The sequence below is a fragment of the Thamnophis elegans genome, chromosome Z (assembly GCF_009769535.1).
Source record: "Thamnophis elegans isolate rThaEle1 chromosome Z, rThaEle1.pri, whole genome shotgun sequence".
Taxonomy (NCBI): Eukaryota; Metazoa; Chordata; class Lepidosauria; order Squamata; family Colubridae; genus Thamnophis; species Thamnophis elegans.
Window position 1 is genome coordinate 24644756 of NC_045558.1, and position 27101 is coordinate 24671856.

The following is a 27101-nucleotide window of genomic DNA, read 5'->3' on the forward strand; positions in this document are numbered from 1 at the left end:
TTCCTCAGCCTCTTGAATTTCTACGCGCCATTTTTACCTCATAAGGCATCACTAGCCGAGCCGCTTCATCAGTTGCTCGACCGATCATTGGCCTGGCACTGGGGTAGCCACGAAGCGCATGCATTTGTGGCTGTCAAAGTCATGCTTACATCAGCAGCTGTCCTAGTCCAGTATAGTGACAGGCTACCGCAGACATTGGCATGTGTGCCTCCCCTTTTGGTGGGGGGGCTATCCTGAGCCATGTCCTCCCTAATGGCTTTGAAACCCCCATAGCTTTTTACTCCCAGACACTCTCCTCTGCCGAGAGGAATTACAGCCAGATCAACAAGGAGGCTCTGGCTGCTGTGTCCGGGATTAAAAAGTTCCATGATTATCTATATGGATGGCATTTTACCTTGTTCATCGACCACAAGCCTCTCCTTGGACTTTTGGCCAGTGACCGTCCTACCGCACATATCCTGTCTTGTTGGATGTCCCGCTGGACGGAGTTCCTCACAGCATATTTGTATACGCTGCAGTACTATCCGGGCAAGCATATGGGGCATGCTGATGCCCTCAGCCACTGCCCTCTTCCTGTCGCTGCCCTTGACCCCGTTCTCTCTTCTTCGGTCCTCTCCACCGCCTCTTTGGGCCTGTCTCTTTCATCATCCGACATGTCTGCCCACTCCTTGGCAGACCACGTCCTATCCCAGGTTTTCACTTGGGTACAGAGGGGGGTGGCCCTTGGGCAAGGTACAGGAAGAATACCACCCGTTCAAAATTCGCCAACAGGAGCTCTCCCTCCACAGTGGGTGCTTGCTCTGGAGTGACAGGATGATCATTCCTCCCTCCCTGCGCACTGAAGTCCTGGACTGTCTCCATATGGGCCACCTCGGCATAGCTCGCACAAAGGCTTTGGCCTGCAGCTAGGTCTGGTGACCCAGGATAGATGAGGAAATAACAACTTGGGTCGGCCGTTGCACCCCTGCCAAGAGTCCTGTCCGGCTCCTCTGGTTAGGAACTAGGAGCTGCCTCGGGCACCCTGGTCGAGAGTCCACGTGAACTTTCTGGGCCCCTTCCACGATCAGACCTTCCTGGTGATCGTGGACGCCTATCCTCGGTGGGTGGAACTCCTCCTCATGGCGTCTACCACCGCTGAGGCCACCATCCAGGGGCTGCAGTCTGTTCGCCACACATGGGCTGCCAAACACCATTGTGACCAACAACGGCCCCCAATTTACCACCACAGCCTTCCAGGAATTTCTGACCGAATTAGGGATATGCCATGCCCCAACTGCCCCCTACCACCCTGCTTGCAATGGCTGGGTGGAACGTGCTGTCCGCTCGGCCAAGGAGGCATTGGGATGAATGGACCGAGATTGGCCGGACAAGGTGGCGGCTTACCTCCTCGGCCAGCACTCCACTCCATGCCACCTATCTCATAAGAGCCCCGCAGAGCTGCTTATGGGCCGGCGCCTGCCAACCAGTTTAGATAGGTTGCACCCGCATTACAACACCCCGCAGTCTTGCAACCTGGGGGTTCTGCTGCGCCAATTCAGGGAGGGGGACCTGGTTTATGCCAGGAGCTTCACGGGGGATCCAAGGTGGGTGCCTGCCACCGTCACCAAAGTAACCGGCCCCTGTTCTTACAGAGTCGGATTTCCAAATGGCAGTGAATGGCAGCTCCATGTGGATCAACTGAGGCACCGCCTACCAACTGAGGCCTTCCTCCAATCAGGCCTTTCCTACCCGGCTACCGCCTTCTGGCAGCCTGACCACACACCAACTCAATCCGCCGCACCGCCACTTCTCGACCTACCTGGGATGTTGATTCAGCCTGCAAGGATGGGCCGTGCTGATGTCACCCGGAGCTCCACTCCCGTCGGGGAGGAGCTACAACAGGGGACGACCTGCCTCGCTGGTTGCTGCACCTCAATTGAGATGATCTGGGCGGGTCCGACGCTGTCCCACCTATTTGAGTACACATGAGCCACTACTGCCAGTTGGCCAAAACTACCTCTTGCGCTCTATGGAACCACAATGAAATCTTTGGCGTAAAGGAATGATCTAATCGAAGCACTACCCTGTCGATGTGGAAGATGAAAAAAATCCTCCCTTACCAACAGAGCCTGCATCTCCAAGATCCTCCTGGTGGAGGTGATGGTCACCAGAAAGGCCACCTTTCAAGAGAGGAACTGTAGTTCCACTGACCGAATGGGCTCAAAGGGGGCGTATTTTAGGGCAGACAAAACTGTGGGCAAGTCCCACGTGGGGTAGCGGTGAACCACCAGTGGTCTCAGATTGACTGCCCTTTCAGAAACCTTTTCATGGCCGAGGCAAAGCAAGTGGAATTAAGTGTGGCGTCATCCATAAATTGGACAGCAGTCATTATTGAGGTCTTGATGGGCCCTTACATTGGTTGCAGGTAGACGTTGTTGAAGCTGCCATAGCCAAAACATGCAGGAACGAGAGAAGAATGATGCGGATGTGGAAGCTCGGATCGCCCAAGGCGCCGCTTGATGCACATGTTGCAGCATGAGGTTGGCCCTCTTGTCCTCCGGCTTGAGGACCTCCTCCTCGGAATGTTGGTTGCCGAGTGAAGGGCTGCTACCAGGGCGTCGACTTTGGAACTTGAAGGAGCTGTTCCAGGTCAGTGGCCACATTGAAAAATTCTTTGCTGTGAAGCTAGCAGATTCTTTGGCCTTGGTCAGCAAGGACTTTAAGTGGGCAGGTTGGAACAAACCCGAAAACGGTTGTTGTTTTTCTGATGCTGGCTCCTCATCCCCAGAAAACTCAGCATCCTTAATCTCCCCATCTTCAAAGACAGGGGACTGGCTATGCTGGGATTTAGCCGATGACAAGGGCCTCTGCATTGGTGGGGCTGGCGGTTATGTAGAATGGGACACTGGTGGAGCTGGCAGTGATGTAGAATAGGCCACCAGTGGAGCTGGCAGTGATGTCAAATGGGCCACTGGTGGATCTGGCAGTGATGTCGAATAAGCCACTGGTGGGGCTGGAAGTGATATAGAATAGGCCACTGGTGGGGCTGGCAGTGATGTCGAATGGGCCACTGATGGGGCTCGCAGTGATGTAGAATAGACCACTGGTGATACTGGCAGTGATGTAGAATGGGCCACTGATGGGGCTGGCAGTGATGTTGAATGGGCCACTGGTGGGGCTGGCAGTGATGACAAATGGGCCACTGATGGATCTGGTGGGGTTGGAAGTGATATAGAATAGGCCACTGGTGGGGCTGGCAGTGATATAGAATGGACCACTGGTGGAGCTGGTAGTCATAGGCCAATTGTGGAGCTAGCAGTGATGTAGAATAAGCCATTGGAGGCACTAGGGCAATGTTAGGCACATAAACTGGTGGTGTAGCAGACCCAGTCTTCTGCTGGAGACCTGCAGCTATGCCTTGGGTAATGGCTGAAGCTATGGCTTCCTGTATGTCAGGCACGGTCAAGGAAGAACCGGGTAGTTCTGGGAGGAGGCCCGCAGCTGTTGGAGTGAACGTAGCCTCTGCACGCTTGCCCACTGTCCCAAACTGGGCATCTTGCAAAAGATGTCCCTGTAGATCAGAGCCATAGCCCCATAGCCTAGAGGTTTTTATTGGAAACAGGGGGCTGAAAGGACCAGGAGCCTGTTCCAATGTAACTGGAGAGGGCTGGACAGAAATATTGCTGCTAGATTGGGGCACAGTATTCCCCTTTGAAGAAAAAGGACGTTGGTCTTACCTGAACGTCTATTTTCTGATGGGAGGAGGGAATGGTCACACGTGGGTCTTATCACAACCTGATTGGTCCAAGGCTGAGAGGAAATCTATAAATACCGGTGCCTGTCCATTGCTAGCCCAGATTCTCGAACATGAACGGTACAACTGAAAAACAAGAAACAACACAACAAACCCCGGGAAACACCCCCCGGGCCCTCCCCTTGGCCCCAACAGACAGAACTCAGGGCGGGTTGTGACCATTCCCTCCTCCCATCAGAAAATAGACGTTCAGGTAAGACCAACGTCCTTTTTCCAGAATGGGAGGAGGGAATGGTCACACGTGGGACATACCCAAGCTAAAGTCCCAGGGAGGGAGAACAGGAACTCTAGGAACCAAGGGGAGCCTCAGCTGCCACCCCCTGTAGGACCCTACGACCGAAAGATGCGTCCGCCGACGCGAAAGCATCTAGACGATAATGCCGGATGAACGAGGTTGGAGTGGCCCAGGTAGCCGCCCGGCAGATGTCTTCAAACGGGGCCCTCGTGGCCCACGCTGCCGAGGTTGCCGCGCTCCTTGTAGAGTGCGCCGTGACGCCTGATGGAACCGGCCGCCCTGAGGCCACGTAGGCCTCCGAGATGGCCTGACGCAGCCAACGGCCGATGGTAGCCGAGGACACCCTCGAACCCAGAGCTCCAGGTAGGAAGGAGACGAACAAGGCCTCCGACTTGCGGAAATCCTTGGTCCGCCGGAGGTAGATCCGCAAGGCACGGCGGACATCCAGACGATGCCAAAGACGCTCCCTGTCAGTGGACGGACTCGGGCAGAAGTCAGGCAGGACGATCTCCTGAGCCCTGTGAAAGGGGGTATTTACTTTGGGGACGAATGCCGGGTCAAGGCGAAGGACCACTCTGTCCTGGTGAAAATGACAGAGGTCGTCCTTACAAGACAGGGCGCCCAGCTCGGATATACGCCGGGTGGAAGTGATGGCCACCAGGAAGACCACCTTCAGTGATAAGAAGCGCAAGTGCACCGAGCGGAGAGGTTCAAACGGAGCTCCCGTTAAGGCCTTGAGGACAAGCGGAAGATCCCACGTGGGGAATCTATGAACGGGGGGAGGCCTGAGATTTGCCGCCCCCTTGAGGAACAGCTTGACCAGAGGAGACTGGGAAAGAGAAGAAGATCCCGCCCCCCCCAAGACCGAGGACAGAGCCGCCACTTGGCGACGCAAGGTGTTTTGCGAGAGCCCGTCCTCCAGGCCCTTCTGAAGGAAATCCAAGACGTTGGGGATGGTGGCTCTGTCGGGAGAGATGCCCTTGGGGGAGCACCAGCAGACGAACGCTGCCCAGGTGGAGTTATAAATGCGGGTCGTTGAGGGACGACGGGCCGCCTCGATGGTGCGAATGACCCCGGAAGACAGATGAGCCCCCCTTAGAAGCTGCCGTTCAAGAGCCAAACGGTCAGCTGAAGCCACTGAGGCTCTGGGTGAGTCAGGGCCCCCTGCCGTAAGACCACCTCCCCCTGCGGAATCCTCCACGGGGAAGTCACCGACAGCTGAACCAGGTCCGCAAACCAGGGTCTCCTGGGCCAAAACGGGGCCACCAGAATGACCAGGGCCCTTTCCGTTACCACCTTCCTGACGGTCCCCGGGATGAGTGAAATGGGGGGAAAGGCATAGAGAAGGCCCGGGGGCCACCGGCTCCTGAGGGCATCCGTGCCCTCCGCCGAGCTGGATTGAAAACGGGTGAAGAAACGCGGGAGTTGTGTGTTCTCGGGAGACGCAAACAGGTCCACCCGGGGGGACCCGAACCGACGACAGATCTCCCGGAACAGCGACGGGTGGAGTTGCCACTCGCCGTTGTCCAGAGTTGCTCGACTGAGCCAGTCCGCCTGGACGTTGGAGAGTCCCGAGATGTGCTCCGCCACCAGGGACTGTAAGTGTTTCTCCGCCCACGACCCCAATCGCAGAGCCTCCAGCCAGAGGGCTCTCGAGTGGGTCCCGCCCTGACGATTGATGTGCGCCTTGGTGGCCACATTGTCCGTCAGGAGGAGAACGTGGCTCCCTTCCACCGAGGAGCGAAAGTGACTCAGAGCCAGACGCGCGGCCTTCAGTTCCAGCCAATTGATGTTGTGACGGAGGTCCGAGGCCGTCCATCTGCCCTGAGCCATCCGAGAGCCCACCAGGGCCCCCCACCCGAACAGACTCGCGTCCGTGGTGACGGTCACCCTGTTCGGCTCCCAGAACAGACACCCCCGCTGGATGGCCGGGGAGAGCCACCACACCAGGGATGCACGGACCCCCGTCGAGATGCGGAGAGTCCGAAGGGAATTGCTCATTTGTCCCCTCTGATAGGGGATAAGCTCCCATTGAAGGGGCCGAAGATGGATTCTGGCCCACGGGACAATCCCTATGCAAGAGACCATCTTGCCCAATAACTGCGACAGAGAGAAGATGGAAACGGAGCGCTTTGTGCGAACGCTCTCTGTCAGCCGACAAAGGCTGACCTGCCTCTCCTGAGACAGACGCACCTCCCCCAACTTGGAATCTATGACTGTCCCCAGATGCAGAATGCGAGTGGAGGGAGTGAGATGGCTCTTTTCGAAGTTTACCGAGAACCCCAGGGCCTGGAGGCTTCGAATGGTAATCTGAAGATCTGAAACGGCCTGAGACAGGGAGCCCGCCTGAAGCAAGACATCGTCTAAATAACATTGGAGGCGGACCGGGACCGATCTCAGATGGGCCGCCAGAGCCGCCAGGACCTTTGTGAAGGTCCTCGGGGCCGAGGCCAGGCCGAAGGGAAGAGCCCTGTACTGGTAATGGTGGGGCCCATGGGAGAACCTCAAGAACCGGCGATGAGCGGGCAGGATGGGGATATGAAGATAGGCCTCCGTGAGATCCACGGAGGCCAGGAAATCGCCTTTCCTGATGCCCTGAAGGATGGACTTGAGCGATGACATTTTGAACCGCCTGTAGACCAGAAACCTGTTCAGGCGCTTGAGGTCTAGAATTGCTCTCCAACCCCCCGTGCTCTTCGGGACCACGAAGAGATTTGAGTAGTGGCCCCGGCCCCGTTCCCCTGCGGGAACCGCCTCCACCGCATGGATTTCGAGGAGGTGGGCGATCGCCTGACTCATCAGGCGGCGGCGCTCTCGACTCCGGGATGGAGGGAACGACCGAAAGAGATTTGGAGGAGTGGAGAGAAATTCTAACCTGAGCCCGTAACGAACCGTGGCTCGAACCCAGGCGTCCGACGTGATGTCGTCCCACCGGTCCGCATAAAGAGCGAGGCGGCCGCCGATGGGATGACTCGGGTTCGAGTCACTTCCCCCTGCGGAAGGGACGGCCGCCTCCCCCCCGAAAGGGCCGCCGAGCCTGGCCCTGGAAACGGCTCCTGTCCTGGAAGGGCTGCCCCAAGAAATGCCTGTCAGAAGAGAAAGAAGAGAAGCGCTGGTTATAGCCGAAGCTAGGGGCCCTATACCGTTGCCTACGGAAGGGACGTGACTTGTTCTCGGCCTTCTTAGCCGTGGAGGGTAGGACCTTCTTCTTGTCCTTATCCTCCACGAGGATGCGAGTAAGGGCCTCCCCGAAGAGATCGGGCCCCTTGAAGGGGGCAGCCGCCAAATCCCATTTGGCTTTGTTGTCCATTTGCCAATGGCGCAACCACAGGAGCCTACGGGAGGTGACCGAGGTGGCCAGGGCGCTAGAAGCAAACTTGACCGTGTCCAAGGTCGCGTCAGCTGAGAACTGACACGCCGCCAGAATCTTGACCAGATCCTGATGGATCCGGTCCTCCTGTATGGGAATGCGTGCCTGCAGCTTCTTGAGCCACATGACCGTGGCACGATTAAAGTAGGAAGCCGAGGCCGCCGCCTTAATGGCCCACGCTGTGGCGTTGAAGTTCTTCCGCAAAGTAAGCTCTGCGCGCTTATCCTCCGGCTTCATCTTATCTGCCGCATCGCCCGACACCACCGGGGAGGAGGACACCAATGCGGCCACAGGGGTGTCAACCGTCGGGAGCTGAATGGCCTGAGCAAAGGTTTGCTCCATGTTATAATGCCGACGGTCGGTACTGCCTGGAGAAGAGAAATTAGAAGGTTTAGCCCACTGGTCGGTCAGAACCTCTAGGAACAAGGGAGGGGCAGGGATCTCTTCCTTGTTGGTGGCCGTGGCAGAGAACATGACCATGTCGGGATCCCTTGGGGGGGGCACAGAGGGATCCCCAGTTCCGACCTTGGTGGTGTGTCTCGCCTTATCCAAGAGAACTTTAAACAAGGCGGGCATAAATAGGACCTTGGAAGAAGGCTCCTCCGAAACAGTGGTATTCTCATCATCTGAGAATCCCATCTCCTGGGGTAACTCCCCCCCACCCAGGAAGGAAGCCTCACTGATCATGGAAGGGGAGGAAGCCCGACACTGAGCCCTGTTCAGCCCCCCATGCCTAGAGTAAAGGGAGCCTTTGTCCCGCTGGGCAATGCCCCGAGTGATGGCTGCCGAAATAAGCCTCTTAATCCCTTCAGGGAGATTATCCAGATCCTCCACATCCCCATAAGTAGAAGCAGGGCCCTGAGGAGCCAACCTTTGGGGGGAACAGGGGCCTCTGGACGTGCCCTCCAGAGGATCATCTATGGGGGATGGAGAACGCCCCCTCCTGGAGAAGGCCCGCGACCTACCAGGGGAGCTGCATGAAGAAGCCGGGCTAAAACCTCTAAGTAGAGACCTTTCTGAAATGGGCCTAACAGGGGACCTGGATCTGTCCCTAGATAAAGGCTTGGAGGACTGGGCCTGCCTTTCTGCCCTGGCAAAGGTCCTTTCCAGCGCCCTATGGCGAGCTGCCTCGTCCCTAGAGACAGAACTGGAGGGGCGCCTTGAAGAAAGGGATCTCTGAGGGGGAGCCCTCCCCCCCACCTCCTGATCCAGGGCCTCCTCACTCCCAGTAGGGCCTGCCCTTTGTCCCTGGGGAATCTCCGCTCCCTCGTCCATGCCCCACTCACGTGTCCGACGAAAGGAGCAGGAATCGGCCTCCAAAGTCCCACCTGAGACCAGGGCCTGAAGCCTGTGGGGAGACCTAGGCTCAAGGCCTCTCACTAGGCCGCACTAGGCCCGTCGATAAGGGCCAGGCCTCACGCACGTGGCAGCCTCCAAAATGGCCGCCGGAACTCCGTGCGTGGGAGAAAAGGGCTGGAAATAATCACCAGCAGCCCAGCCAGGCGTTTCTAGCCGGCTTCACTTTAAAATGAGCAGGGAGAACAGCTCTCCCCCCCTGCTCTGTCTCCCCGGCAACACAAACAAAGGAAGCCTGCAGCGAGGGGCCCCCTCCGGAGCGATCTGCTCGCTGGAGCCTCGAGGCTTAAGTTTCTCTTTCACTTTCCTGCTGCAAAAAACAGCCTCTTCAAGAAGTTTGAACGAAGCAGTTTGAATGGAACCGCACCCCCGCACCCGGGGACGGGCAAAGGTTCCTGGCCTGCGGGGGGGAGACTAGTGCCCCACTGGGCCCTCCCCCAGCCGCCCAAGGCAGAGATCTGTCCCTTGGGGCCGCAGCAGATCAATTTAGAATTTAAATTTAAAGTGCCCAATTAGCCAAATAGGAATCAGACTGAATAGAACTCACCCAAAAGGAGAAAACAAACAGAACCTATCCAACTACTCTACAGCTTGGACCAGGCTGAGAGAATCTGGGCTAGCAATGGACAGGCACCGGTATTTATAGATTTCCTCTCAGCCTTGGACCAATCAGGTTGTGATAAGACCCACGTGTGACCATTCCCTCCTCCCATTCTGGAAAATAAGGAATGCCTTCAAGATGAGGCCTTGGAACTTTTGTCCTTAGGAATTAGACCATCTCCCTTGTCAGATGGGACTGACTTGGAGGATTTTTTTTTGTTTGGCATGGGCAGTGTCTTTCCCAGACTTTTTGTGCCTCTGAGGATCTGCTGTAGTCTGGGAAGTGGAAGCCTCCGCCGTGATTAGAAGACCTTGGCCCCGTTTCCCTCAGCATTTGGAACAGCAATTGCAGCATATGCCATTTTGAGAGAGAATTAGCAACCAAAATGGTGGCTCTGGGCAGAACACTTCAGGGTTCAATTCAGGGCCTGGGCCAATTCAGAGCCTCACCTCCTGCCTTTCCATTTTGAAGGGATCCGCAATAGCACTGCAGTCTTTCCTTGCCATCTGATATAAGCGTCCAGTTAGTGACCTTTCAAGAGTGCTACGCTCTCTCCCGCCTAGTCAGGGACGTGGAAGGCAGATGGCTCACAGGATGATCTATGCGCCTAAACCCTCACGCTCCAGCCCAAGTTGACAGCTCAAAATACTATTCCAGTCCCACTCACAGTATAAAGAAAGAAATCAATTAATTCTTCAACCAATTCATTCAATCAGCAAAGTGCTCAGGAGATACACGATGACACGACTATCCATGAAGTGGATTGAGTTGAAAAGCTGGGTAATGCTAGCAACAAGGGGCGTGTATTAACTAACTTTTATCTGACTCAGTCCAGTCAGAAGGCGGACAATGTCAACCATGTATAGATGCTATCTCCACTTCTATTGAGAACAAACAGAATTCTACTGTGTCCAATAAATCTGATAATAAAAGAATAACAGCTAAAGTGCTTCCTTGGCTCTAAGAACAGATAAATAATGGAAACTCTGCTACAGAAGGAATACAGAGTTAGACAAATATTTTACATTGTCTAACAAAGAATAACATGGCAAAACGGAAAAATCTTCACAGATTCCAACAAAGTGTGAGAAGAAGGGGCCTAAGGCAATTCTTATGGATCTGCATTCCACATCTCTGGGACAATAAAGGAGAATGTTGCCTTCAACACATCAGAAAGACGGGCTTCTTATCTTTTTAAGGCTTTTCCTTTTGATCTTCTCAATTGTACAGAGTTGTTGTAATTGGATAACTGGACACTGCATATTCAAAAGTTTTGAATTAAGAATTTGTAATGTGGCTACTATGAACCCAATGGATTTCAAGGAGATGTGATAGTCTTGGAGAGGTGTGATGGCTCAGCAGTTAAAGACACTGAGCTTGTCAGCTGGAGAGCTGACAGCCCAAATTTGAGACCCCCAGCTCCGCACAACAGTGTGAGCTCCCATTACTTGCCCCAGCTTCTACCTACCTAGCAATTCAAAATTAATGCAAAGAGATTAATAGGTACCACTTCAGTGTAAAGATAACAGTGATTTGGCATACAGCATACAGCCATGCTGGCCATATGACCACGGAAATTGTCTTTGGCAATGCTGGCTCCCTCGGTCATGATTGACAGGAAAGCCTTTATCCTTTTAGTTAGTCTTGGATCAAATAAGTCTGACTACTTCCTGGAGATAATGATCAGCAAGCAAAAACTTGCTGAAACAGGAAAGATGCTAAATGATTGCCTGAAATCAACCTTTGTGACAATCCTCCAAAAAATAAATGCAAAGAAGTGTACCGAATACAGAACAATAAGCTTAATGAGTCATGCCCTGAAAATATTCCCAAGAATAATTCACACGAATATACAATAAAATTGAGAAGTGTCTAAGTAACACACAATTTGGTTTCAGAAACAATCTTGGTACACAAGATGCCCTATCCAACATTCAAGTTCTTGTACAGCGCTGTAGAGAAGTCAATCACAGTGTTTACATGTGCTTCATTGATTTGGAAAAAGCATTTGATAAAATAAGGCACAGCAAACTATTACAAACCTTGAAGCAAGGGGGACTAGATGACAAAGACATCCGAATCATAAAGAATCTATATTGGCATCAGGTAGCAAATGTGAGACTAGACCAAAAATACTCAGAATGATGCAGAAATACTAAGAGGGAGGAGTCAGACAAAGCTATATTCAGCCTCCACTGTTGTTTAATATCTACTCTGAGTCAATTTTCAACGAAGCACTGGAAAACATTGATGCTGGTCTCAAAGTAAATGGTGTTCAGATCAACTATTTAAGATAAGCTGATGATACAGTTCTGCTTGTCAGTAGCATGAAGACCTTCAACTCTTCATCAACAGAGTCTCAGAAATATCTGAAAAATATGGCTTGAAGCTTAACACCTCAAAAGCCAAGATCATGATCGTGAGAACAACCCATTAATTTACTACTGATAAATTTGGAAGGAATACCAGTAGAAGAAGTTGAAAGGATCAGATACCTAGGTTTTAATTTACATGAAAGCTGGGACATGATCAGTGAAGTATAGAGAAAGCTCGAACAGCATTTTTCAAAACGAAAAATGTCTTCTGCAGTCACGGCATAAGCCTAAGTTTGAAAAATAGGCTTGTCAGATGTTACATCTTTTCTATCCTGCTCTACGGAGTGGAGAGTTCATCTCTGACAGAAAACCACTTGAAAAAACTCGAAGCATTTGAAATGTGGATTTACAGATGGCTGTAATCTGGGTTGACAAAATCACAAATGAGAAAGTGATAAGCCATCTGGGAAAGCAAAGGGAAATAATCAAAGCCATTAAAAAGCCATTAAAAAGCAAAAGTTATAATATTTTGGACATGTGATGCGGCCCCCAGAAAAACATGGCATCCTTCATTTAATACTCCAGGGAAAGATTGAAGGAATATTGCATCACCATGATATTAAAAAAAAGAGGTTGATACTCTAGAAAGAGAACAGAGAAGAGCAACAGATGATTAGGGACTGAAGGCTAAAACATATGAGGAACAGTTCCAGGAATTCATTGTGTCTAGTTTAAAGAAAAGAAGCACCTTGGGCGATACGATAGCAGTGTTCCAATATATAAGGGGCTGCCACAAAGAAGAGGAAGTCAACCTATTCTCCAAAGTTGTGGATTCTCCAACACTGGAGCTTTGTAAGAAGAGATTGGACAACCATTTGTCTAAAATAGTATTTTGAGCAGGGGTTATACAAGAAGACCTCCAAGGCCCCTTCCAACCCTGTTATTGTGTTTGTTTAATGATAAAATCAAGAGTGTCTGGAACAATCATGTGAATTTTGCTTAGCAACTGTTGTGTTTAACAACAGAGTTAAGCAATTTACCAATTGTGGTTGGTAAATGAGGATTGCCTGTTCAACAGTGAAGTAACACTGCAGGAAAATTACCAATTAAGCTAATGATATAACAGTGAAGATGAAGACAGGGCCCATATATAAACATATTAAAAATGAGAAAAGAGCCTGGCTTTACAACACTTCAAAAATGACAAGATAAAAATGAGACAGCAAAACAAAATCTCAAACTGTGAGAAATACTAGTAAAACAAATGTAAAATGGCAGTAATAAACACAAATGAGTTTCAGGCAATGATTTAGAATGTTTAGTGTTTATTCAAAATGTTCTGGCTATGGAAGATGCTGCCGGACAAGTTGAACTTTCCTGTGACAAAATAACTATTTCAACAGAGTATAATGCTGGATTTGTAAACTTTAGAGACTCTGTGGTCAGCAGTTCAGATGAGTAAGAACATTGCTGGAAACAGACACATACTCTGCAAAACAGTTCTGACTAAAATATCCCAGCTCAGTGATGACATTCAGCAACGATAGACAAAAGATAGTGAATCTGTCCCTGAACCCATTGCCACATATCTGAGAACATGTGACGAACAAATGTTATCACTTCTATCCATAGATCCCATGAAGTCTACCCAAATGTCCTTACAAAATAATTAATTTCTGAATAAAAGAACACAGGAATATTAAAGAAATATGACCAGTTCTTAGGCATATAAACATTTTGAGGTGAATTCATACTCTTCCATAGGATTCTTCTGTAAATGTATATGCTTACAATCATTATGTGAACAGATAAATTGTCCTACACAATGCATAATTATTGCGAAATTTTATTTCACTTTTTAGTTTCAAAAATAAGTTAAAATGGATGACAAAATACAGAAAAATATATCAGCAATAAGCAATTAAAGCATATTCATGAGAAGCTAAACTAGCAAGAATAATAAAAGCACTATTAGTAATTATTATTAAACAGCTAGTCTCAAATGTATGATTAATTTTTAAAATGTCTTCATTTTCCATCTAAATCTTGGGGCAGAGAATACTATATATATATAGAATATATGACAACATAATCCTGTTTTGCACATTTATATCAAATATGCTTTTGTGGTCGATGGCATATATAACAAGAAATACCTGTTCATTTTAAAGGATGACTACTTCCCTAAGAGGAAAAAACAGCTCTTCATTTTAAGCTATGTAAAATTTTAAAATGTTAAAATGAGCACCTTTAACTTTATTTATAAACTGGCATATGATTAATGGGCCACTCTACCCGTTTGCTTGTTAAAGTTCTAGCAGCATTACTGAACGCCAATTGAAATTTCTGATTTTTTTTTTAACAGCAGGTCCATATTTATCAAGAATTCTTTTAATCACATACAATATAAGTTACTGCTACTTATGAATTAGAGTTTATTGATCTGAGCTCGGGTCATTCTAAAAAATGAAAAAGCATTTTAGATCCGGAGAAAAGATAACATTTGATTGAGTTACATGGGTGCTAACTGCTTGTCCTTATTCTATCCAAAACACCCTTCTACTTTCATTCTTAAATTTACTGAGTTCTTTCATCAGTACATTACTATACCAATATCAAACCACTAGGTGTAGTTTTTGTTTACAAATCTGGCAGTTATAATCTTTTCTACTACAATACATTTTTAATCTGATGTGTAAAAGATCGTATCATTAATGTTTTAAGATAATCCTTAGTTCACAATGAAGTTGGATTTGGCATAAGCACCTGTAATTTTTGAATATATGCCAGGAACATGAAGTAGTTTGCTATAATCCTTTAAAATATGTATTGTCTGAATTGTTGGATCATCTATGAAATATAAATAAGCTAACTTATGATAGGTCAACAAAGCAAAAGAATCATGTATTTTCGTACAGACAGTCCTTGCTTACCAACTGACTTGTTTTTTTTTAAACAATTTACGATTTTATTTGTTTATAGACAAAGAGACTAGAACAAATAAAAACACTCAGTGAATATCCAATTAAAAAGTCTAAAATAAAATAAATAGCAGATAAAATCTATGATAAAACCCAGTCTGTAATTACACAGACAGATAATAAAATAAATAAAATAAATAACAGATAAAATCTATGATAAAACCCAGTCTGTAATTACACATGGTCTAGCTATACTAAAATACAAAACATAAGCTGTGAGGCCCTTAGTCAGTTTAATACTAAAATGCAAAGGAATAAGCAGTGCAATGGATTTGTTATATTTGTTGTATAAAATAGCTATGGTGGATTCGACACTTTTCTGACAAAAACCCACTGTTGCTGCTGTGCAGAATCTAGCCACCTGCGCTGTTGTTGTGGACTGTTCGTCCTTAAGCAGCCACTGAAGATAAACAGTGTTGGACAAGCCAACAGCCTTGTTTTGCAAACTTTCAAAGTTACAATAGTGTAAAAAAAAGTGGTTTTTTTTACACTATTGCCCTATACTCATGTAATGTCCCATGCTCACATGATTGCCATTTTTGTGCCTTCCCCAGCTTGCAACAAGCAGAGCTAACAGAAAACATAGAAATAAAATAGTAAGTTGTGGTCACATGATGTTTCACTTCACAACTGTGGTGACTTGCTTAATGACTGAATAGGAAGTGACATCTTAAGTCCATCATAGCCATGTGATTTTTTTTTTTTGCTTAGCAACCACAGTGCTCAGCAATGGGACTACCAATCAAAATTGTAGGTGCTAAAAAAGAACTACCTACAATTACACCCCTATTTTCTAGTCTAAGGCAATCCTTTTCCTGGCAACTGCAATTTAAAAGTTTAAGGGGTGTCTTCCAGATGCTGCCACTGCTTATTTGATTTGGAAATGTCTTTTTTCCCTAGTTTGTTCTTCCCTTTCAATTACATCCATCCATTGATTAGCTCTCAATGTACAGGTCAAGTGTAGTATAGAAATATTATCTTAATCCACCTAAAATATTGATACAGGTAATTGTTGATTTACAATAGTTCACTTAGTGACCATTCAAAGTTACAATGGCACTGAAAAAATGACATGACTAGAGGTGGTATTCATTTACCTTCCCTACCAGTTCCCAAATGTGAGTGTGCATGCGTTTTTGGCGAAAAAGGGGCCTAAATAGGATGCCTTAGAGCTGGGGCATGTGGGCGGAGCTACCCACGGTTTCCGCTATCGGTTCAGGTGAACTGGTCCAAACCCGTAGAATACCACCTCTGCTTATGACCATTTTTCGCATTTATGACTGTTGCAGCATCCAAGGTCATCGTGATTTACATTCAGATACTTGACAACTGATTCATATTTATGACAGTTGCAGTGTCCCTGAGTCATCTTTTGGGACCGTCTGATAGGCAAAATCAATGGGGAAACCAGATTCACTTAACAATTGTGTTACTAATTTAACATCTACAGTGACTGTTGAAACAAATGTGGCAACAAAAATTGTAAAATAGAACAAAATTCACACAACAAATTTCTCACTTAGCAACATAAATTCTGGTCTCAGTGGTGGTCCTAAGTTGAGGACTATCTATGCTTATCTAAAGCAGCTATTGGGCAAAAGTTTCTAAAAACAAAAAAGAGCAGAGAAAAGCAAAATAGAAATTAGAAAAGAATGTGTCTATGTAACAATAGTCCAGTTTCTAACATACATAGAGAATAAATCTCTTAAGCAAACCTACCCGAGTTTACTATTCATTTCCTTCAAATTAACAATCTCAAACAGTAACTGATTACTGCATATTCAAAATCTTTTCTTTCTCCCTTTCTGACAAAGAGATAATGGTTTATCACTGTAGGATGAATTAAAAATTCTAAACAATGAAGTATTAGTTTTTAAAGATCTTAAAACTTCTATTTCTTATATAATGTGGAAAATTTCCCCATTTTTCTCCTGTTGGTATCTGGCACCACTGGCTCTTCTCCCAAGTATCAAGGTAGGATGAGGGTAGAGCTGAGGTTGTAATCCTTCTTGATGCACTGTGAAGGGCACCAGGTTTAGGGGATGTCAATGGTTGGTTTTCTTGTCTTTATTTGCTTGTTATTGGCATTTTTGTTAGCTGACCAGAGTTATAGCATATATAGCACATAACATGGACAAAGAAACAAGTCTTGAAAAGGAGGGAGGGAGGGAAGGAGGAAGGATACGTTCTCAAAGAAAATCATATATAGGAAAAAATAACTTTGTTTGCCAGAAGGAAAAACTGTATTAAAATTAAAGCACAAAAATTAAGGCAATTTTTAATAGATTGCATGCAAACGACCACTTAATTATACTAAATACCACACAGGGTAAAGTTTTCATTTTCACTTTCACTAATCCCACCAACCTGAAACAGATTCTTTCAGAAGCTTTTGATTGTCTGGTGGGAAGACCGGGGGCTAAGTTTGACTGGCAAATCGACAAAGTTTACCGCGTTAACTCTTGGGTGGCAAAGCAGAAGCAGCTCCCTCGAGACATTGTTATATATTTCACTATAAGAGAGCTCAGAAACACGATATTACAAGAGTCTTATAACACTAAGCTCCAAATTGGGGGTCAAGACCTGACTGTTTTGAAAGAGATACCACCTCAAATGCTAAGAGCCAGGAGAGATTATGCTTTTTTAGTTGAAGAACTTAGAAACCGTCAGATACAGTACAGATGGGACACGCCTTTTGGCATTATACTTACATTTGATAGGCAAAGATATCGTCTCAACTCCGTATGGAAAGCCCGAGATTTTTACCATAATATTTTGAAGGCTGGACATCCTGCACCATCTGGACCCGGAGAAAGACCACAAGAAGGACAAGACAGACAGCAAACCACACAACTACCAGATAAGATGGATCATCTCTCTCTCCTAAAAGCGCAAGGTGTTATGGGACAAAGACCTAGCCATATGATTACTAGACGAATGGAGAAACAAGCTAAAAGGCAACAACCTCAACAATCACCGGCCATCGATCAAGGAGCTACAGCAACAAGTCCAGAAGCAGTGGGAGGAGCTAGGCCAAAGGTTAAACAGGCCATGCAGGAGGCTCTAAGAAAGCTTCAGGTAACCAAAGATGACAACTAAGATTTTAACATGGAATGTCAATGGATTGAATTCTCCACAGAAGAGAAAGAAAATATTTCACTATCTTAAACAGTTTAAGAATGACATAATTTGTTTGCAAGAAGCTCATATTAAATCAACCGATCAAAAATACCTGATTAACCCAAGACTTGGTCAACATTTTGTAGCTTCTGCTATGGAAAAGAAAAATGGTATAACTGTATACTTAAGAAAAGATATGACAGCTGAATTAATTGAAGCAGATCCCTATAGAAGATACATCGTGTTAGATTTAATCCTAAAAGGGAAAAAGACATTGTTTTGGGGAATTTATGCTCCTAATCAACAGCAAGATGGATTCTACAGAAATCTTCATGCTAAATTAGTACAGTGGGATTATAGGTCTTGTATACTATTGGGTGATTGGAATGGTGTTATAGATACTAAGAGAGATAAGAAGATTTCTCGCCCAAATACTAAGATGCGAGCAAAGCTACCTAAATCCTTTTTTGACATGATGGATGACTTTGAACTGAGAGATATCTGGCAAGAAAGAAATGCAGAGGAATATGATTTTACATTTTTTTCTGATAGGCATCAATCCTTTTCTAGGATTGATTTCATATTAATCACTAATGATTTGCTTTCATGGGTCAAGAAGACGAAGATTGTGGTTAGGGTCCTTTCGGATCATAACCCAGTTTGGATGGAATTGGGAGGGGTGGTACAGGCAAGAAGGCCTTGGTGATTGAATGAAAACTTATTTAGATATGAAGAGCATATCAATGATTGTAAAAAATTGCTAACCGAATACTTTGTTTTTAACATGAATAAAGGATACACCTATGGAATTTGTATGGAATGCAAGCAAAGCGTATATGAGAGGAGTACTGATAAATATAAACAAAGCATATAGACATAAACAAGGGGTAAAACGAACAGAATTGGAAGAGGAAATTAAAAGGAAAGAGCTGGAGTTAACATTAAACCCAGGCGATACAAAGGTCAAGGAAGCAATTGCCATATTAATTTGACATGTTGATTTCTGACCAGGTAGCCACTAGTTTGTTATACGCAAAACACAATACTTTCTGCAACGCAAACAAACCTGACAGATGGTTAGCTCATCAGATTAGGAAAAAAAGGAAATCTCGAAATATATCTAAATTGACCTATAGAGGGAAGGAGGTGTTTCAACAGGATGAGATTCAAAAGGCATTTCGGGAATTTTTTACAGAGTTGTATAAGGGGGATAAAATTAATGGTTTAGATATAGACAAATATTTATATAAAGAGAAAACACCCTTAGTTAAAGAAGAGCACAGGCAAAAATTGAATCAACCAATAACCTTGGGGGAAATTTTACAGGTAATTAAGCAGTTAAAGTTAGGGAAGGCACCAGGCACAGATGGCTTGACAGTGGCTTACTATAAAAACTTACAATTAGAAATGGTAGAACCTCTTAGAGAATTATTTAATAAGATTCAAACGGAAGGTAAGGTACCTCCATCTTGGAAGACAGCTTTTATATCTTTGATACCCAAAGAAGATCAAGATACTACTCAACCTAAAAACTATAGACCTATCTCATTACTTCATGTAGATTATAAAATTTTTACTAAAATATTAGCAAATAGGTTAATGTTGGTTATTCAACAATTGATACACGCTGACCAGACAGGTTTTATACAAGGGAGACAAATGAAAAGTAATGTTAGATTAGTTATTAATGCACTAGAATACTTGGGAAAGAACAATCAAATTCCTGCTGCGTTCATATTTTTGGATGCTGAGAAAGCCTTCGATCGAGTTAATTGGCAATTTCTGTTGAAGATATTGCAAAAAATGCAGATAGGAGATAATTTTTTACAGTCAATTAAAACAATATACCAACAGCAAACAGCTCAAATCATAGTCAATGGAAGTTTAACAGACTCTTTTCAAATTAGAAAAGGTACAAGACAGGGCTGTCCTTTGTCCCCACTATAATAATTGTTTATTATAACTTTGGAAGTATTGTTGAATAAAATACAGAGCTTGGATGGTCTAAAAGGAATTAAGATTAGGCAGCAAGAATACAGAGTGCGTACTTTTGCGGATGATTTGGTCATAATATTGGAGCAACCGCAGGAATCCAGTATGGTTTTAATGAATACGATTAATCAATAGGTCAAGTGTCTGGTTTTAAAATAAACTTAGGGAAAACAAAAATATTAGCCATAAATATGAATACTAAATAAAAGGAAGAATTAGGAGGAATGTTAGGATGTGAGGTAGTCAAAAAGGTCAAGTATCTTGGAGTTAATATTTCAATCTCAAATGGAAAATTATTTAAGTATAATTATGAACCACTCTGGCATAGTATACAGATAGAGATGAAAAAATGGGAGAAGTTGTACTTATCTTTGCTGGGAAGAATAGCGGCATTGAAAATGAATATTCAGGGTTGATTCAGCCTTCCATCCTTCCGAGGTGGGTAAAATGAGGACCCAGATTGTTGGGGGCAATATGCTGATTCTCTGTAAACCGCTTAGAGAGGGCTGAAAGCCCTATGAAGCGGTATATAAGTCTACTGCTATAATATCTTACCAAAATTTTTATTTCTTTTCCAAATGTTACCTATACTCAAAAAAGATGCGAATCTTTTAGAATGGCAGAAGGGTATCAATAAATTTGTATGGGCAGGAAAGAAGCCAAGAGTAAAGCTGAAAATAATGCAAGATGCACGCGAGAGAGGAGGTTTGAAACTACCCAAACTATATTACAATGCAGTGGTATTATCCGTAATTAGTGATTGGATCGATTTAACCAATGATAGGATATTGAATATTGAGGGACATGATCTGGTATATGGCTGGCACGCTTACCTGTTATTCAACAAAAAACTGGACAAAAACTTTAAGTGTCATATTTTAAGAAATGCTTTATTGTGGGTCTGGAAAAAATATCAACATAAACTAAATGACAAGATACCCATGTGGGCAATTCCTAAACATGCAATTGAAAATATGAATATAGCACAAAAACAGGATAGAACTACTTACAGACAGCTCCTCATTTTGGAAAGGGGGGCACTACAACTAAAACCCTTAGAGGTATTGAAAGAAGAGAAGGTAGTTCAAACATGGTTCCAGTACAGGCAATTACAGGCCAGGTGGAAAATAGATCAAAAAATTGGTTTTATCCAAGTTGAGGATAATCTATTTAAACAAATAAGAGACCAAAGTTTAATGCATATAAAGAGGATATACAATGTATTAATACAGATGGATTCGCAAACAGAATTAGTTAAAGATTGTATGGTAAAGTGGGCTCAAAATATTGAAGAACCAATAATGTTGGATACGTGGGAAAGAATTTGGGTAAGAAATGTGAAATTTACACAAGCTCAAAACTTGCGAGAAAATTTTTACAAGATATTCTATAGATGGCATTTAGATCCTAAAAAGTTGGCTTCTATGTATCTGAATTTACAACCCAAATGTTGGAGATGTGGTTCTCTTGATGCTACATATTTCCATATTTGGTGGACTTGCCAAAAGGTTAAGGCATTTTGGATAAAAATATGGTGGATTATGCAAAATATTTTTAAAAGGATAAAGTTTACTCCTCAGTTATTTTTGTTAGGTATAAGTACTGACTTTACAGCGGTAGAGATCAACTTGATTTTGCATTTAATAACGGCAGCAAGACTGTTGGTGGCGCAATATTGGAAGAAGGAAGATTTGCCTACAATTGAAGAATGGACATTGAAAGTCACAAATTTAGCCGAGATGGCTAAAATATCTGCATATCTTAAAGACCAAATAAAAGATATAAACGAGACTGGAAAAAATGGATTGATTATATACAAATAAATATGGGACTAAGAAATTCCAGATAGCCTATGCTTAAGATCAGGAATGATTTAAATTGTTTAAAGATAGCTTAGCAAGAAGGAGCTAAGCTCAATGTAGAGATGTTGTTAATTTCTTATTCTTTTCTTCTCAATATATTTTAGACCGTGTTTGTTAAAAATCTATACTGTGTACGGGTTCTGGGAAGTCGGGGGGGGGAAGGATGTGGGGGGTCAGGAGGGAGGGTGAGGGGAGGGATGGATATATATTAGGTTTGACAAGATGTGTTAGATCTCAATGTAATGTGACTTCACATGCATACTGTTCTTTTTTAGTTTTTTTAAAAAATAGGATAGGCCAAGTATATTGATATGTAGCGGAAATACACCAAGGAGCGGAGGAGTGGGAAAGAAGAAAGATGGGCAGAGAGGGGTGGGAGAGAGGGTGGGAGGGAAAGGTGAGAAGGAAGGAGGGGAGTGGATGTGGAGAGAGGAGTGGTAGAGAGGAGTAGTAGAGGAGTGGAGAGAGGAGTGGGAGGGGAAGTAGGGTAGAGGGGAATGATGGAGGGAAGATAGAAAGTTGGAGGGTGGTGGAAGAAAGAGGTGTATGGAGAGCGGAAGAGTTATATTGGGTTTCTATTTTCTGGGGCCTTGTTGACAAGAGGAATTGATGCAATTATTGTTTAATGCTGTATGGTGTTGGCTATGTACAGTATACATGTGAGTGTATGAAAATGAAAATAAAAATCTGTGAAAAAAATAATAAAGTAAATAAAAAAACAATATAAAAACGAATCCCACCATCCTAAGATAAAGTGCATTTTATGATAATGTGCTAATTTATTAGTACCTAGCAATTCAAAAGCATACAAATGTGAGTAGATAAATACCAATTCAGTGGGAAGATAACAGTGTTCCTTGTGCCTTTGGCATGCTGGCAACTGGACTATGGAAATTGTCTTTGGAAAACACCGGCTCCATTGGCAAGAAATGGAGATGAGCATGGTGGCTTAGAGCAGCAGTCACCAACCAGAGATCCATGGACCACTGGTGGGCCATGAGAAAATTTTGGTGGTTTGCAGGAAAATTATTTGCATTTTTTATATTGCACTAAATACTATTTATCTTTTTTTTAAAAATCATATTAGTATTCCATGGGATTTAAAATTATGAATTTAATGATCCCTAAGGTCCGAAAAGTTGATGACACCTGCCTTAGAGTCTGACATGACTGACAGGAAAAGTTTTACCTTTTTTGTTGCTAATTTATTACATCTGAACAGATGGTAAAATTGGGTGATCTAATCAGAACTCAAAAGCCAAGCAGGAATAGGTTAATACTTGGATTGGAGACCACAAAGGAATATCAGGGTTGTATAAGGTGACCAGACGTCCCGCTTTTGGCGGGACAGTCCCGGTTTCTAAGAATTTGTCCCGCGTCCTGCGGCGTTTTAAAAAAGTCCCGATTTTGGCTTCATGTTGAAAGCGCAGCGGATTCGCTTAAAAAATCCTAACCGGGGCAAGACAAAAGACACTCTGTCTACCCCTCTCTATGTCTCAGTACTTTCATTGAAGATATTAAAACGAACCCTCCCCCGCCGCCCCTTTTACTTCCTTTTATAAGAAAAGATGATCCAGTACGATAGAGCTCCAGGAAATACTTTGGCTAGAGAAGTAGTGACTGTTCCTTCCTGGATTTCCCGGGGGGAGGGGCACAGAGGTTGGAGGTCGGCTCGTGTGGGAAAACTGGTGGCGCGCAAGGAGCTCCTCATAACTATCAAGATTTCTTTGAAAAATATTTCCCTGGGACTAATTTCATCATTTTAATTTGCTCAGTTCTTTGTATTAACATCTACATCATTTTGGATTGACTTGGAGTGCTTCTTAAAGGCAAGCACAGAGAAAGAGTCACTGAAATGTATCATTTTAAAGGTCAGAAAGAACAGCAAACCCTTCTCAAAGTCAAAATTATAGCATAGGGAAAGAAGAAGAAACTTTTCCAAATCTTTGATGGAAATGGCACCAAACTGAGCAGTAAAAGGCACTGAAATGGAGCTGTGCACTTCACAAAGTTGTTCAGGGGTTCTTTTCAGCGGGGGGGGGGAACCCTGCTCCTTTCATTCCCCATAGCAACTGAGGAAAGGCACAGGAAAAAGGGGTCATTTTCCTTCTGCCTTTCCCTCTTGCTAAATATTTTTAAAGAAAAGTTTAGAGTTTTAAAATGGATGTAAAAAAAGGTTTTTCCCTTTTTGATATAAATGATGATAGTCTATAAAGATTAATAGGTGTGAACAGAATTATATGTTATTTATCACAGCAAGATGAAAAGTAGGGATGGTTAAACTGATTGCTTTATTCAAAGAAAATAATATATCTATTTTAGTTTCCATGTGGAAACCACTTTTAAATTTTGTGCTTGCAGTGGAAAAAATGAAATTGTGATTTTGGTTTTCCTGATTAGATAGTTTGTTGTTATAGAATTGGATAGTATATATTATTGTGTAAAAGTAAAATTTGAGGTTGTAATGTTATTATCTTCTACTGTGCTAAAAAAGAGTCAGAAGTCAATGGCTTCCCCCCTTTTCCCCTTCTACCACACACTTTCTCCTTTTTCTCTTTTTCCACTCTTAATTTCTCCTTATTTTCATTTTTTTGTCTTTTATATTCTGATAAACTAATAAAAATAATTAAGCAGGCGAGAAAGATGAAAAGTAAATGTGATTAAAGTTCACTTTTCATCTTCCTCCACCATCAGTGCCTTTCCCTCTCACTTTGGCCTTTTCTAGTGGAGCAAAAATAATATTTCTGTCAAAGCTTCCTTCCCAGGGGAGAACTCCCAGAATGCCAAGAGATGGGCATTAAAGCCAACCCAAAAAAGAAAGACCCTATCCCAGAAATCTTGCTTCAAGCCGAATTTCCCCCCATTTCCCTCATTACATTAAAAAAACCTCTTCCGTGTCTTCCTACTAAATGAGAGCCTTTTGGTGTAGTGGTGAAAGGGCTGGCCTACACACCAAGGGAAGATGAGTTCGAGTCCTGCTTTGGGGGCAGTTGTTCTCTCTCAGCCCAACCCACCTCACAGGGTTGTTGTTATGTGGAAAATATTAAAAGAAAGATTAGGTATGTTTTCCGCCTTTCAGTTATTTGTAAAAATAAGACAGGTGGGATAAAAATCTAATAAATAATAAAAAATAAAAATAAAAGAACCATAGACCATTTATTCTACCAGAACATCTTATTCCTAATCAATTCAGTTGGATTATTCCTTCATGAGGATTGAAGGTAGCATTAACTAAAAAGTCCCACCTTTTTTTATTTTTTTATTTTTAATCAAGACCCCCCCCCCCCCCCCCGCAATCAATGGTGTCCCTCTTTACCAATGTTAAAATCTGGTCACCTTAGGATTGTAGCTTAAAAACTATCCTGGAAAAATGGAACGGCATTCTCTACTGTTGCCAAGAATGCTGCATGGCTATATGCATTACCAGGAATTAAGCTGAACTCAAAGGAAACTTACATTTCTGCTCTCAGTGTAAATATTATTAAGTGCATTGTAGTTATGTTCCCATGTTGAACATTGATGCTTAGCTGCATTTTGGATTGTGGATACAACAGGTAGTTCAATGAGAGGCTTTAATTAGGAAGTAATTATAGAATTCATTTGTAATATTGGTGAACGGGAGAAGATCCATTATATCCTATCTATGCAGATATCTCTCTAACCATCACTTGTTATTAAGAGGTGACCAAAGGAAGGTGACTACGCCAATATATTTAATTTCCATTGTACATAGTTTATTTCTAAATGATCATAAAAACCTGTAGACCATCAGAATTTTCCAGTTTCAGCTTCCAATAATCTTTGCAATACTGAGCTCTGTGCTGCACTCAGGACTGAAACAAACAGGGAGCCTCTAAAGCTCATGTCCTATTGATTTTCTCTCCTCTCCTTAGACTTTTGACACAGTGGTGCATTCTTTGACCTCAGCAGTTTAACAGCTAACCATCGGGTTAATCATTTTGTTGACTGTGCCTTGAAAAGAAATATAAATACATAAGACCTAATCACGATTTTATTAGCTTGTAACCCACAGCAACCACATAATTAGGCCATATATAAACCTTGCTTTATTAATTTTCCTTTTTGCTCTGCAGCTTTGCCCTGAACTATTTGCAAGAAGATGTCATGTCAAATAGCACCATTCAGCCTACTGAATTTTTTTTTGGGGGGGGGAGAGCGATGGAGGGGGGTTATATACTGTTTTCCAGGGCCGTTTTTGCATCCTGTCACCAGTTGAAAGCCCTACTGGGCCAAGTTAAATAGAAATCAATGCTTCAGTTTCAGCTCCAGCAAAGCTAGCTCTCTCTATGCTCCCTGTGCTCCCCCCCACCCCACCGACCAGGATTTCCCTGCTCTCTGCTCTTATTTTCAGAAGGGACTACTATGGGGAAAAACAATCACCGGGGGGGGGGGTGTAGGTAAACCCGCGAGAGGCTCAGCTTCTCCGCTGTTTTTCCTCTTGGCTCTGCGTGATGTTACTTAATGAATGCATCTCAGCTTTGGTTGCTCTTTCTTTATTGCTCACCTCACTTCATCGCCCGCGCCGCTGCCCACCGCTCTCTCTTTGCTCTCTCCAATCTTCAGCTTGCTGCGGCAGCTTCCAGCCAAGAGGAAAAGACGCGCTTCTTTCGTCGCTTCGTCGACTCTGTCGTAGGGGAGACGGGTGACACAGGCGAGCGGAGGCCGAGTGGGCAGCCCGCTTCGTCCTTGAGCAGGGCACTGATAGAGGGCGGAGGAAACGGCAGCGGAGTATGGGTCACCGTGGAGAAGCGTGGGGGGGGGCGCAAAGCAGCCGCCACTTACACGCGTGCAGTCTCACCCACGGAAGACGGCGCGGACTGCAGCGGGCGACTTCCACCCGAGGATGGAAGCGCGCGTGCGGAGGGGGACATTGAACAGGCCCTACAGGCGCTCTGCTCTTGCGCGCTCAGGAAGACCGAGAAGAGTCTAGTTTGCTGCTGTTAACAGAAAAAACAAACAAACAAAACTCCCAAATAGTCCAGGAGCTTTTTTTCCCTTCTGTCCTGGGTGTTTCTGTCCCTAGATGCAGAATTACAGAATAAAAGCAAACATTTAGAAGATAAGGTGACATAGTTTTGACATATTGTGTAATCCTATCTTACTTCCCTGACTATTTACCTACCTATCTATCTGTATAAAATAATCCTAAAGTAGCCCTGTGGGTATTGGGCTATGATCATGACTCAGCATTTTAACCAGCCTTTCCCCCACCCCAGGCATTGCAAATGTGATGCCAAAGGTTAAATTGCTTGCATGTATATGTAAAAATTCATGTTTGGTGACCTTGTTTAATAAAAGGAGATCATGTATAGCTGTAGTAATTGGTCTTGTAAATACCCTTGACCCTGAGTTGTATAGTGATCAAAAGGACGTTTGTGGAAATGTTCTCAAAGGTCTTTTTGTTCGAGTTTTAAATAGCTGAGGGAATGGTTTTTAGCGCATAGTAGCACTGAGG

The 27101-nt window shown here is 44.5% G+C and overlaps 1 protein-coding gene across 1 annotated transcript in view; it reads right to left on the reverse strand.

The window, feature by feature from the left end:
• Nucleotides 1–26656, reverse strand: part of STEAP2 (STEAP2 metalloreductase) — a 36170-nt gene extending 9514 nt beyond the window's left edge. The window contains exon 1 of the mRNA XM_032237280.1: nucleotides 26151–26656. The gene's annotated coding sequence lies outside the window, so the exon portion shown is untranslated. The remainder of the gene's footprint in view (nucleotides 1–26150) is intronic.
• Nucleotides 26657–27101: the final 445 nt, after the last annotated feature.